General features: G+C 40.4%; 1 protein-coding gene across 1 annotated transcript in view; it reads left to right on the top strand.

The window, feature by feature from the left end:
- The first annotated feature begins 12,522 nt into the window (after nt 1–12,522).
- The window catches only part of LOC124551304, a 127,946-nt gene continuing 127,385 nt past the window's right edge, over nt 12,523–13,083 (top strand). Inside the window, exon 1 of the mRNA XM_047126315.1 lies at nt 12,523–12,718. The gene's annotated coding sequence lies outside the window, so the exon portion shown is untranslated. The remainder of the gene's footprint in view (nt 12,719–13,083) is intronic.

The raw sequence follows: 13,083 nt of genomic DNA, 5'->3' as shown, positions 1-13,083 counted from the left end.
TACAAGAATAGGTGGTAAAAAAGTGGAGTCATGAGGCATTCATTCAGCACGTTATGAAATAAGTGTAAATATCTGTCCCGATACTGATGGTTTCTGTGACAATGAAGTCTGCAAAGCTTATTGATTTCTTTCATAATCCGTTCAGACGGGTTACAGTGTGGTGATTGGAAAAATGGAAATGAAGTCCCATGCTTCTTTACAGAGTGCAGGGGAACGATGTGGGAGACCCGCACCGCCTTACTAGGCAAGGTCCTAATGGAGGTGGTTTGCCGTTGCCTTCTTCCGACCGTAATGGGGATGAATGATGATGATGAAGATGACACAACAACACCCAGTCATCTTGAGGCAGGAAAAATCCCTGACCCCGCCGGGAATCGAACCCGGGACCCTGTGCTCGGGAAGCGAGAACGCTACCGCGAGGCCACGAGGGGCGGACCAATGTGGTGAATACAATGAAATAAAAACAGGTTTGATTTTATGATTCTGAAGCATGTGTCACCAAACAGCAGATCTGAATTGCGGTTCATTATCTGAAATGATTTTACTAACGTGTCCAACTTCACGTAAGAAATTTTTAACAAAGGCATTGGATACAGACCGTCCAGTGGCTTTACGTAACGGTGTGAAAGAGACAGATTTTGAAGTAAGTTCAACAGCTACTATAATGTGCGAAAATCCATTCGATGTTCTGACAAGGGGTCCCAAGTGATCAACAGCAGCACATTCTTTTAATTTAGAAGGAATGATAGGAAACAACAGAGCATGATGTGAGATGGTAGATAGTTTAGCTTTTTGACAAAGTTTACAAATAGACAAGACTCTTCCAAATCTCTTTTCCATATTGTTAAAATAACAAGTCGTCCGAAGAATAAATTAACATTTTCGTGGACCACAATGTGCGTAGCTGAAATGAATGTACCAAATGAGCTTATTTACAAAATCGTCAGGAATGCGAAGTACCCATAGCTTGTCATCAACAGTGCAGCGTTTGAAGAGTATGTTGTTTCTAACCAGATAATAATGCTGAATCTGTGTGTGTGCCTTTTCATGTCATTTACTTTGATGTCTTTCCACATCGGATCTTTATCTTGTTCATCAGCAATGTCCTTTAAAGATGTGGTGATGAAGTTTTCAAAGGCGACTTTCTGAATGTGAAGAATACTAAAATTTTTCTTGAGGTTAACTTCTGTGTTACTTTTCTCAAGCCCAGCCGGTGTGCATGACAGTGCGTCCACAACAATGTTCTCCTCCCCGGGAATGTAACTATTGTGAAGTGGAATTCTTGGAGAAACAATGCCCAATGTTTTAATCTATCATGATTTAATTTTGAAGACATAAGAAATTGTAATGAACGATGATCACTGTATACTTTTACGTGCTTACCAGAAAGAAAGAAACGGAATTTGTTAAATGCCCGAACGATAGCTAAAGCTTCTAATTCAGTAATGGAATAATTTTTTTCAGATTTTGTTAGCACTTGGCTAGCAAAAGCAATGGTTTTCTGAACAGTAGTGTCATTTCCTATGACTTCTTGAAATAAATGGGCACCAAGACCGACTTTAGAAGAATCCGTGGTAAGGCAGAAATCTTGTGACAGATCTGGATGAGCTAGTATTGGCGCGTTAAGTAGCGCTTCTTTCAAAGAATTGAATTCCAACTGTACCTGTTCGCCCCAGTTCCAAATAGTATTTTTTCCAGTGAGAGAACAAAGTTTTGGTGTAACTAGAATTTGCATATTCAGAAAACGACGGTAAAAATTTACGAGACCTAGAAAACTGCAGACTTGTTTTTTTTTTGTGGATGGAACTGGAATGGCTCTGATTGCTTCTAACTTTTCAGGATCCGGCTGAATGCCTTCAGAAGAAATAATGTGTCTCAAAAACTTCACCTTTGTCCTACCGAATTCAGACTTTTCCAAGTTAACTGTAATTCCAGATTCTGCAAAAATACGTAACACACTGTTGAGGATGCGATTATGTTGTTCCCATGAGGCTTCTGCTATCAGAATATCGTCCACATATAAGGTGATGTGACGTTTTAAGAACTCAGGTAATATGGAATTTAGCCCATGAATGAATGCTGAAGAAGAAATGTTCAAACCAAAAGGAAGTTTCCGAAATTGATAACAAACGCCGAAACAAAGTAAAACCTGTGTATTATTTACATTCTGGATGAAGTTAGATCTGATAAAAGCTGGATCTGAGATCAATAGAAGACAACACTTTCACACCATTAAAATTTTGAAGAAGTTCTTCCAGCGTTTGCGGCCTGTCTGTTTCAGGAATAATGATAGTATTGATTTGTCTCGAATCTAAGACAAGGGTGATCGATCCATTTTTCTTCTGAACAACATGTAATGGATTGTTGTATGAGCTTACTGCAGGCTCAATAATGCCCTCATCAAGCATAGATTGTATTTCTGTTCTAACACAGTCCCTATAATGTGCCAGAATTATGTATGATCTAACACAAAATTTAGTATTCTCACGAACATGAAATTGGTATTCAAATCCCTTGATTGTTCCCTGTTTTGTGAGTAAAAACTGTGGAATGTGCTTGTAAAATCTCAAAAAGGTCCTGCCTATCAGTATCATTACAATTCTCAATTGTTTGAATTTTATTCTGAATTAACTCATTAGTATCAAATACGCCGTCGATATCATCCCTGTCAGTACTTGCAGAGTGATTGTTAGTGTTAAGTTCCGTCGAAAATTCCGAACTGTTGTCTAACAGAAGGTAAAGCTGATTAATTTCCTCGTCATGATTTGAGAGCCATCTTCACATTTCAAAGCTATTGACTTACCTTCTTTCTCCAAACTTATTTCAGCAACGTGAAAGTTTAAGATTGCTTTGTATTCATTCAAAAACTCTACTCCCAATATAATTTCCGTCGACAATAATGGAACAACAAGAAAGTTCATAGAGAAACTGTGGCTTTGACAAAAGAATTCTAAGTTGGTTTGTTGGCGTACATCTACACTTTCTCCAACGATTGCATCTTGTGATTTAATCTTACGTAACGGAAGTGTGGGGCAATCGTTCGATTTGTTGCATTTGCTAAAGGCTGTTTCACTCATTACTGATATGGGACTGCCAGAGTCAAGTACTCCGTAAATTTTACGTCATTTACTGTAATGTGAATTACAGGATATGCACTGTTGTTATGTTTTACGTCGTGTTCCTGGAGTAAGATGTCCCTAATGTCTTCCATTTTTACGTCATTACCACCCACGGCAGCTACGTTGTCAGCTTCATAAGTACGTTCTGTGGGTGCCAGCTGTCTCTTTGTTGGCGCGCATGGTTATTGGGATTTGGAGATGTAGCTTCTACAAATTCACGTTGTCGAGAGGGCCCTGCCCTGTTTGAATCCTGCCAGTTCTGATGAAATTCAGGTCTGTCGTTACGATTAAATCGTCTGTCGTCATGTCGGTAGATTCCATAGTTTCGGTCTCGTCGGTCACGTGGTGGAGAATTTTTCCCTGAATCGTAACTGCGCGCTGAGCTGTTGCGTCTGAAGTTATTCTGTCTCCATTGATAATAATTGTTTTGGTTCCCATATTGTCTGTTTCTATGGTTATCTCTGTCATATTCATTACTACGGAAATGCGATCTATCTCGGTAACTATTATTCTGCCAACGGTCTGTTTTGGTCACGATTTGCGTTGTAAGAATAGCCTTGTCGTGTCCAGTTATTATTTTTGTCATCACAGAATTGTGACGGATGTGACCTGTAATTATTGTGTTCCTGTTTTCACGTCCCGCGATTGTCAGTGTCAGTTTCCAGTTCTTGTAACAGTTCCTGAAAGCCTTCAATGTCGTCTTTGCAACGTCCTGTCAAAATAATATGTCGTAAATGTTCAGGCAATTAGATTAAGCGAATGCGGATGAGTTTTGAGGGGCTGTATGGGTTTGAAAGATACTGATTCTTATGTAACATGTCTTTGAAAGATTTGACAAGACTGGAATATTCAGATTGTTCAAAATGTTTCATCATTATGATGCTATGTTTTACTCGGTCTTGTGTAGCTTGAGACCAATATGCCGAGAGGAAGGGTATGATAAAAATCTCCTTCACTGTGACAATCATGAATGACCGCTCGCATTCTTACAGATGGTTCATTCTCTAAGTAGCCACACAAATTCTAACCTGTGCTCCAGTGACCAGTTTGGGAGGAAAACAATGAGAGAATTGGTGGAGCCATGCTTGTGGATGAATTTCGTTGCCCAAATTCTTAAATGTTTTGAATTTACGTGTAGTAATGAACAGCTTATAGTCAATATGATCGTGTCGGCGAGTCGCATTTCGGTCATTGTTACTTTGTTTCGGCGGTTCCATCTCAAAATTCGGTGTACCTTGCCAATTTCTTTCATAATTTCCGAAGTGCCCTGTGTTATTATTTTGTGGCTGTTTCGTATTTCTATGTCCCTCTTCCTGTATTGGAGCGCGAGTGTCCTCTGAAATATGTAATTATTGTATTGCCTGTGTCAACTGTTCTTGTACTTCCCGGATTTCTCTTTTGTACTGTGTATTGATTTGATTTTGATTTTGTTTGAATTTTCTAATTTGTTCATACTCTTCTGTGTCAGTGAAGGCTACGGGTCTTGTGTCATTCAGATCATCATCTACCTTTGTAGATAAGTTAGTGAACTGATCCGAACGTTCGGCTACTTTCTCCGATAGTGAACTGATTTCACTAGTGTGTTTTTCTGAACCAAGTTTCAGAGTGTCCATTTGTGTTGAAAACGTATCTACTGTGTCCTTTAAGTTTTCCTGAGTCTTTGCTAGTTGCGTAACCAAATCGGTAGATGCAACTGGGTCAATTTTAGCTTGCAAGGTGTCGTGATTTTCATGAACAATAGTTTGCAGTTCCTTTATGGCTGCTTCGTGATTCTGTAATGCATTTTCATGACGCGAGAAAATAGATTGGAAATGCTCACAAATTTGTGTTTTTACGTCATTACATACTTTTTGACATTTCGATTCGATTTTAAGTAACTCAGCAGTTAAACCTTCACGTGTATGTTCAAGCGTTTGTTCCATTGAGTCTAACTTTTGAAGCTGTTGCTGTCTTTGTCTCTGATTTTGTTCCATTGTGTCTAACTTTTGAAGTTGTTTCCCATTTGTTGCATTAATGACAATGCACTGGTGTCTGAAACATGTTCCTCTGTACTTTTCGGCAGTGCATTTGGACCGGCAACATTCGCGTTATGAAAAACAGAAAATGTGTCTTGGCTTGATTCAGAAACGGATAATGGTGCAAAACCTGAATCTATGGTATTTGCAAAATTGTGTCCTGTCATTTCGGATCCCTGTGGCGAGCTGTTGCCGACCGACCGATCGACAGTACTACCCTCTTCACTAGCTGTTTCACTGTCTACACGATTATCTATTGCCTGATCCATTCTCCTATGCACAATTACTATGTTGAACATTAGTTAATTCATTACACGGTGGCGCTAACACACTATTCTCGTCTTCACTGTCATTTCTCAGTTTACTTAGGAGCCTAGTATTACGTTTTTCACACGCCATTATTGTCACAATATTGCACACGATAACACAGAAAAGCACAATTTGAAGGGCAAAATAAGAAAACACATTAACATACCACTGAAAATAATATCTAATTAATTGCACTCGCAGCTGTGAAATACTTGATGCAGATCTACATACATGCCACAACTGTTTAACTGTACAACAATGAAAAACTACAACTACAAAGGAAATTCTCTCTACAATTACGCGCTAACAATAAACAATAACTACACTAATTACAGAAACTACAAGAAGAGATCAGAAGATTCCAGTGAGTTATCCTCGGCCAAGGGTCGACATATGAAACGACCCCTTAGAAAAATACTAAAATGTAGACTTTCACGGCCGGAAATATCATGTCCATTATAATAATCCGGGCTGTTATGCCGTGGTCGGTTTCGACACATTTCATCAGCAGATTGAATGGCATAGTGGTCCAGCCGGAGGACATATTGGTCAGCTTCGATGTGGTATCGCTGTTTACCGTGGTTCCACTTAATGATGTATTGGAACACCTGGATCGAATTTTTCCTGCCGACATTTCAGAACTGTTTAAGTGTTGTTTGACGACCACATATTTCAAGTGGAATGAACAGTTTTATGAGCAAACGGATGGCGTGGCTATGGGAAGCCCCCTAAGTCCCGTAATTGCAGACTTCTTTATGGAGAGATTCGAAGAACAGGCCTTAGGTACTGCCAGCAAAAAAACAAATGTATGGTTTCGATATGTGGATGACACGTTTGTGCTGTGGAGACATGGTAGGGAGGAACTAAGCCGGTTCCACGAACATCTGAACAGTATAAACACGAGAATTCAGTTTACAATGGAGGAGGAGGTAGACGGCAAATTACATTTCCTCGATGTGCTTGTTTTTAGAAACGAAAATGGTACTTTGGGCCACTCAGTATACCGCAAACCCACGCACACGGACCGTTATTTGCACCGGGATTCGAACCACCACCCACAACAGAAGCGAGGTATTATCAAGACGTTAGCGGACAGAGCTAGAAACTTTTGTGAACCTGATTTGCTCGACGCTGAGATGGAACATCTCCACAATGCACTGATGAAGAACGGATATTCGTCCGCCGAAATAAAATGTGCGTTGAGGCAGCCACGCAGAAATCATACTGACGTACAGGCTACTGCAAAATCTAAGGTTTTCCTGCCGTTTGTTAAAAATGTAACGGAAAGAATAGGGAGGATCTTGACGAAGCGGAATATTACCGTAATTTACAAGCCCACCAGGAAGATACAGGAATACCTTAAGCCTACCAAGTACGCTCGCAAACCGTTGGAAAAAGCTGGAGTGTATAGGATCCCATGCAGCTGTGGTGATGTTTATGTGGGTACCACTAAAAGAACGGTTTCTAAACGTTTGGAAGAGCACAAGGGAAATTGTAGAAGAGGAGAAACGGAACGATCAGCTGTTGCGGAACATGCTTTCCAGCCAGGGAACCACAATATTCGTTTCGAGGAGACGCAAGTACTAGCGGCCACAAGCGGATATTACGAAAGGCTCTACATGGAGGCAATCGAAATCGCTAAACACCCAAATAATTTCATCCGAAAGGAGGAGGGCGTGAAATTAAACGGTATATGGATGCCGGTGTTAAAGAAGATGTGTACCACTCGTCCACTACTGGGTGATGGCAACGGCGATCGACGGCGACGGACAGCGGCCAATTGCACTGACGTTTTCAAAACACGTGACGTCACGCCGCGGCGTGGGAGCGCGCGGACACGGAATTTAGCGGCAGTCAGTAGCGAGCCAGTGGGTGTGTTGGACCTTCCATCGAGCTACGTACCCCCTTGAAGATGTCTCCCACAGTCGGAGACGAAACGTTGGGAATCGACACAGAATTCATCAACCGACCACGGCATAACAGCCCGGATAATTATAATGGACCCTTAGAAAAATTTATGAATTACTGTGCTGATAAACCTCTTACGGCATTTGATTTTCAAACAGCTGAGCAGAACTGAACGTACTCAGACATTTCTCTCTTTACTTATTCTGATCAACACTAAACTGACACACAATATTTTTAGCGCAACGCAATCTGACTTTCAATAATCCCTACAAAAGAATGGCCCTGACTAACATTAACCTATGCCTTTCATGAATCACTTACCTCACAAAAATATTCGTTACTCGACTACTGCAATACAGCGAGCGCCAATACTGCCAGCTAAATAAAAGATTCTAACTACTGAAGGCACTAACTACTGATAGGCATAGTTAGCAAATGAAAGATAGAAAACAAACAGTGTATTTACCTTAATAATGTTCAAAAGTCATCATATATATATATATATATATATATATATATATATATATATATATATATATATATATATATATATAATCTCAGTTCATGATATTACAAATTTACTCTTTCTGATGGACACACGTCCAGATTGTCCACTCTCAAAATTCTGCTGTCTCTCTCCACATATCCACCACTGCTGGCGGCTCACCTCCAACTGCGCAACACTACGTGCTGTTCACATCCAACTGCCCAGCACTACAATAGCAAATACTCCAACAATGTAAACCAGCCACAGACTTCACACAGCACAGTCAGTGATTTTCATATAGAGCGCTACTTGGCGTTACCAACATAAAAACCTAAACAGCCCACTTACACATACAATCCTACATCTCTTGGCATACATAACTCGTTTTTGAAAAACAGTGGACAAAGCATGTTCTATTCCTGTACTCTTCATGGATGGCCATGTTCTACTGACTTATATTTTTATAAATTTTGAAGACCATCAGAGAGGAGCTGTCAAAAGCAGTTAAGTGCAGTAAAGTAATCCCACTGTACCACTGATGTCTGAGTTTTATTTTGAAATATATAAATAGCTGTAAATAACAATCACAGGTCTAATATCTGTATACACGGCATTTATAAGAATTTGTTGTTGAGTTTAAATTTTTTCACGAAAATGTAGTCATTATACTGCCAGTTTTAGTACAAAGAGCGAAATTCGGTTTCAGTACTCTCGCAATCTGCAAAAATAAGTTCGAAGTCGGCCAGAACCCTATGACCCCCGACAACATCCGCATCTCGCAAGGAAAAGAAATAATAAATAGATGAAATACTGGAATTCCAGACTGGGGTCTAGTAAAGCAGGGGATACAACCCATTGGCTTTGACCAATGACGTCAGAATTGGCCAGAGAGCATTTATTACACAGATGAAACAACTGACAAGACTACAAGACTGTTCAGAAACAATGGAATACGAGAGATGAAAAATATAGTTGACATATATAAAGGCCAGTAGTATTTTCAAGTTAAGGATGTCGCATGTTTGTATCGTATTATTTCTCTGGAAAATGTAGGGGGAAAAAATGGATGTAAAATATTGGTAACATAGAATACATCACGTCACATACATATGAGCTGTATGTCGAATCTCATTCGAACTGTATTTTTTAAGTGCAGCACGGGATACAAGTTTGGTGTACGTCGATTTCTTCGTTTTCACTAGCATTAGTGTCCTGTTGTTCAGTTTAACTATGTATCCCCTGCGTCACTAACCCGTACATGAAGCATGGGATACAAATTTTACATGGGTTATATTAATGCAGAGTCTCACGGCGATAAAATTGAATAAAATGTTCTCAGGGTTCCAACTGCGTCAATTGGTTAAAACTACACGAGCTTTCGGCCAAGCACTCCTTGGCCATTGTCAAGTGGTATGACTACCAGTGGGCTGTTGGTGTGCCCTTATGTACGCTAGCTGCCGGCTGTGACGTCACAGGTGTCCGTGACATTGCCATATATGGGCATGTTTTGAGTCGGCGTTCGATGTGCCCTCTTCAACCGCACGATCGCTGGCTCCCACGCAGTGCTGCAAGCCACCGTCTCTATTCAGGGTGTTTGCGGTAATTTTTATTTCAGTAGCGTCCTTCATTAAACTGTCCCAGAAGCCGTTAGTGCGAGCCACGACAGGGGTATCGTCAAATTTTATGTGGTGACCGTTTTCTAACGCATGCTCAGCTAACAGATTTCTCTGGATAGGGTAGGCGATAATACCTCTCATGTTCTTTCCTGCGTTGTTCCACAGTTCACACTGTTTGTCCGATGTACTTGTGGCCACACACACACGGTATTTCTTAGACTCCAGGTGTTCTGAGACCTACTGCGTCTTTAACTGGTCTCAGTAATTGACGGATTTTCGTTGGAGGCCTGAAGATTGATTTGATCTTGTGTCTTTTCAACAGGCAGCTTATCTTGCCCGACACAGAGCCATAGAACGCCAGCAAAGCAAGTTTCTTTTCCTGCTCTTCGTCGGTGGTCTTTAGCCATCATCAGCCAACAAAGAAGCGCACAGCATTACAAACATAACAACGATAATCTGCCCCATGAACTGAGCCACCTACGCAAGGTTTTCAGGAATAACGGCTACAGCGCCCATCAAGTGAAAGAAGTGATTTCTGGGAAATATCATCATAAGACCACCGACGAAGAGCAGGAAAAGAAACTTGCTTTGCTGCCATTCTATGGCTCTCAAATTTTATATGTTGTTTATTTCGCCTCTGCTATCACTAACAGTGTGTTCTTATGTACCTATTTGTACTACCGATGGCAGAATGAGCTATGTACATAATATTTGTATACCTTACATCCGTTGACCTCTATATATGTACACTACTAACGAAAACGTGGAAATGGACGTATGTTACATTTGCAACCTGTACCTCAGTTGAACTACGCGGAGAGGCAATAAGACGACAGATCTACAATTTGTATCCCGAACTTCACTATGGGGCACAGTTTTTTTTCGCCTTCGATGCTACTAGCATCCCATTCTTTACTTGAGCTATACAGCTACACACAACACTTATATCCTGCTGTCCAGTTGACATATATTGGTAAATCTCACCAATGTTCCATCTGTCGTTCTTTTCGAATACGTAGTGTCAATTTAAAGGTCAACTGAAGGACGGGATATAAATTTCAGTTGTGACGGCCGTTTCGCTTTCAATATTGCTAGTACAGATTCGAAAAGATCGTACTGATACTAGTGCTGGGAAACGACAGAAGAACCACAGCTGCGAAATTTCTTTTATGTACTGAACTACTCGAAAACATACGTATTGGTGTAATACAACGTCGAAATAGTCAAAAGCAGGAAAAAATGAAAACGGAAAAGTGAACTTACCAGTCGGGAACTTCCTAAAATAACCGAAGCTCGCCTAGAAAGACATCAACAAATATCACATACCCACATTCACAACATTACGAAAACACGCACACACACACACACACACACACACACACACACACACACACACCCACACACCCTCACAGACACACACATTCACTCCCCCAACCACCATCCTAAATACTCGTCTAGGTGACTTTGAAGTGTGGAAATCTGGCGTTACCCATTCTCTACAAGAGATTTCACCGCCGACCAAAAACCCTATACTATTTGTGCAAGCCCCTGTGGATAATGATCTAAACTCAGTATTGTGATTTAGTAGGAGATGATGATAACCCCTTTATAATAAATCCCTAGATGAAGAAAACCCGTCTGAAATTACAATGTAACCGTCTGCAATGCGATGTTCAATTAAGCTGACCAAATCTTCCTTCCTTCGAATGGGTACTACTTTGAACACTACTTCGTCATACTGCTGACCTGAAACTGCTGCCCCCCAAACCCATAATCCCACTGGAGGTTCCGCCCTATTGTACTTCCTTTTGCCAAAATGTGATTCGTCAATTTCGACCATAACACTCCACCCCCCCCCCCCTCCCGCAATGGCCCCCTATATTTCATGTATTCCACACACACTTCCCTACAAAAAGAATACCAGTCCACAACTGTACGCTTACTCACACGACATTCATGCACACACAGCCACACAGAATATCTCAAACACCAACAGTAAGTGATTTTCATAATGTCTTTCAAGCGAGCTTAGATTTTTCGAACCACGTCCATCTTCTAATGAATTGCCACAACCTATCTCTCCTGCAGCGCCATATGAATAAGTCGTGAGTACGGCGATGAGATACACTAGTGAGGAGCATATGCTCGATGCACTCACGACATCGAACATATTCAGCAATGAGACCACACAATTGCAAAAAACAGATCGTGGCCAACATGTCTTCGCCCATAGCCTCTCGTGAATCATCAAGATTCATCGCAACTCTTAAATCCATAGCTACAAACGAGATACTAAAAATTGTTCTAAAATAAGAAACTGATAGTCCAAATTACTTCAATATCACTATGAATGAAATTAAGTACCGAATGAATTAGAAACAACCAACTAATTTAATAAACACACACTAAGAATGTTTTCAGCAATATGAAGCGATCTCTTTTAAAATCACATTCAGTTATTTGAATGTACAATGATACCACATACCAGGAACCATGGAGGTATAAAATATACCTCCATGCCAGGAACACAGACTGTTTTGTTATCTGTGGCTTGTAGTGAAGCCACATGAGTAATGTATGACGTCATTGGTCAAACCGGATGGGTTGTATCCCCTGCTTCACTAGACCCCCAGACTGTATAGAGGAGATAGCAACTCATTTCCCAACCACAGTACTGCTTAAAATAATATTTTTCACTAAATCAACAGGAAAATGACAACTAAGTGCACTATGAAGAAATGCTATTCAAAATACGCACCACGGACGTCACAGCAACAATCATCGTTAAGTCATTGGATATCTATCGCTATGGACAAAGCCGGGATATAGTACATTCTTCTTGACTACAAATAGTGTACTTAATACTCTGCTTTCCTCCGGCGTGAAATGAAACAACTCGTACATGTTGATGGATATCTGTTTCAAATATGAACCAACTAGAAAAATTATAGGCAGACATTTGTGTATCGCTGGTGAACGATAGCTATTGAAGTTATAGGTGCTATCTATATCGATATCATTATCATATATCGAAAACGTTACGATTTCGATTGTGTTACATTCAGTGTTGTGTGTTTACGTCTGGGTAATTTGGGTTAACATGTTGTGACAACCGTGAAGTTTGTGGTTTATGACAAATTTGATGTATTTGTGTTCGTTATTTGTGTACTTTTGCACAGCATCTCGTTTCATTTCTTTGAAGAAAAGAAAATGGAAGAGAATTTTGACGTTACAAGTTTTTCGGAAGTAACATACAACGAAGGCGTAAGTAATATTATTGCTAGCAACTGTAGAACAACTGTTAGCGGAAATGAATTTTCGAAGTCACATTTCTACTAGACTGTGATATTGAGCCACTCAGAACCCGTGGTACAGGTGACAGATTGATTTTTAGTGTAGCCCGAGGTTTGTGTTATGTTCTGAGGTGATAATTTGGTTAAGAGTTGGCGAAGCCAACTGTAAATGTCAAATACAGGTTATCATAATACATTGGTCTGTAGCGTAGCTGGATGTTTGTGTTCGCGCCCTATGTAACGCACTCTGGGACAGTAACACAATTTTCGCCAAAAAAAATTTAACTGCAAGGTAAATTCAGAAATAGGCTAGTATAATAGGTAATTGACAAACCA

Source organism: Schistocerca americana, chromosome 9 (genome assembly GCF_021461395.2).
Source record: "Schistocerca americana isolate TAMUIC-IGC-003095 chromosome 9, iqSchAmer2.1, whole genome shotgun sequence".
Classification (NCBI taxonomy): Eukaryota; Metazoa; Arthropoda; class Insecta; order Orthoptera; family Acrididae; genus Schistocerca; species Schistocerca americana.
Note: the sequence above shows the minus strand (reverse complement) of the source record. Positions and strands in the feature narration are given on the sequence as shown.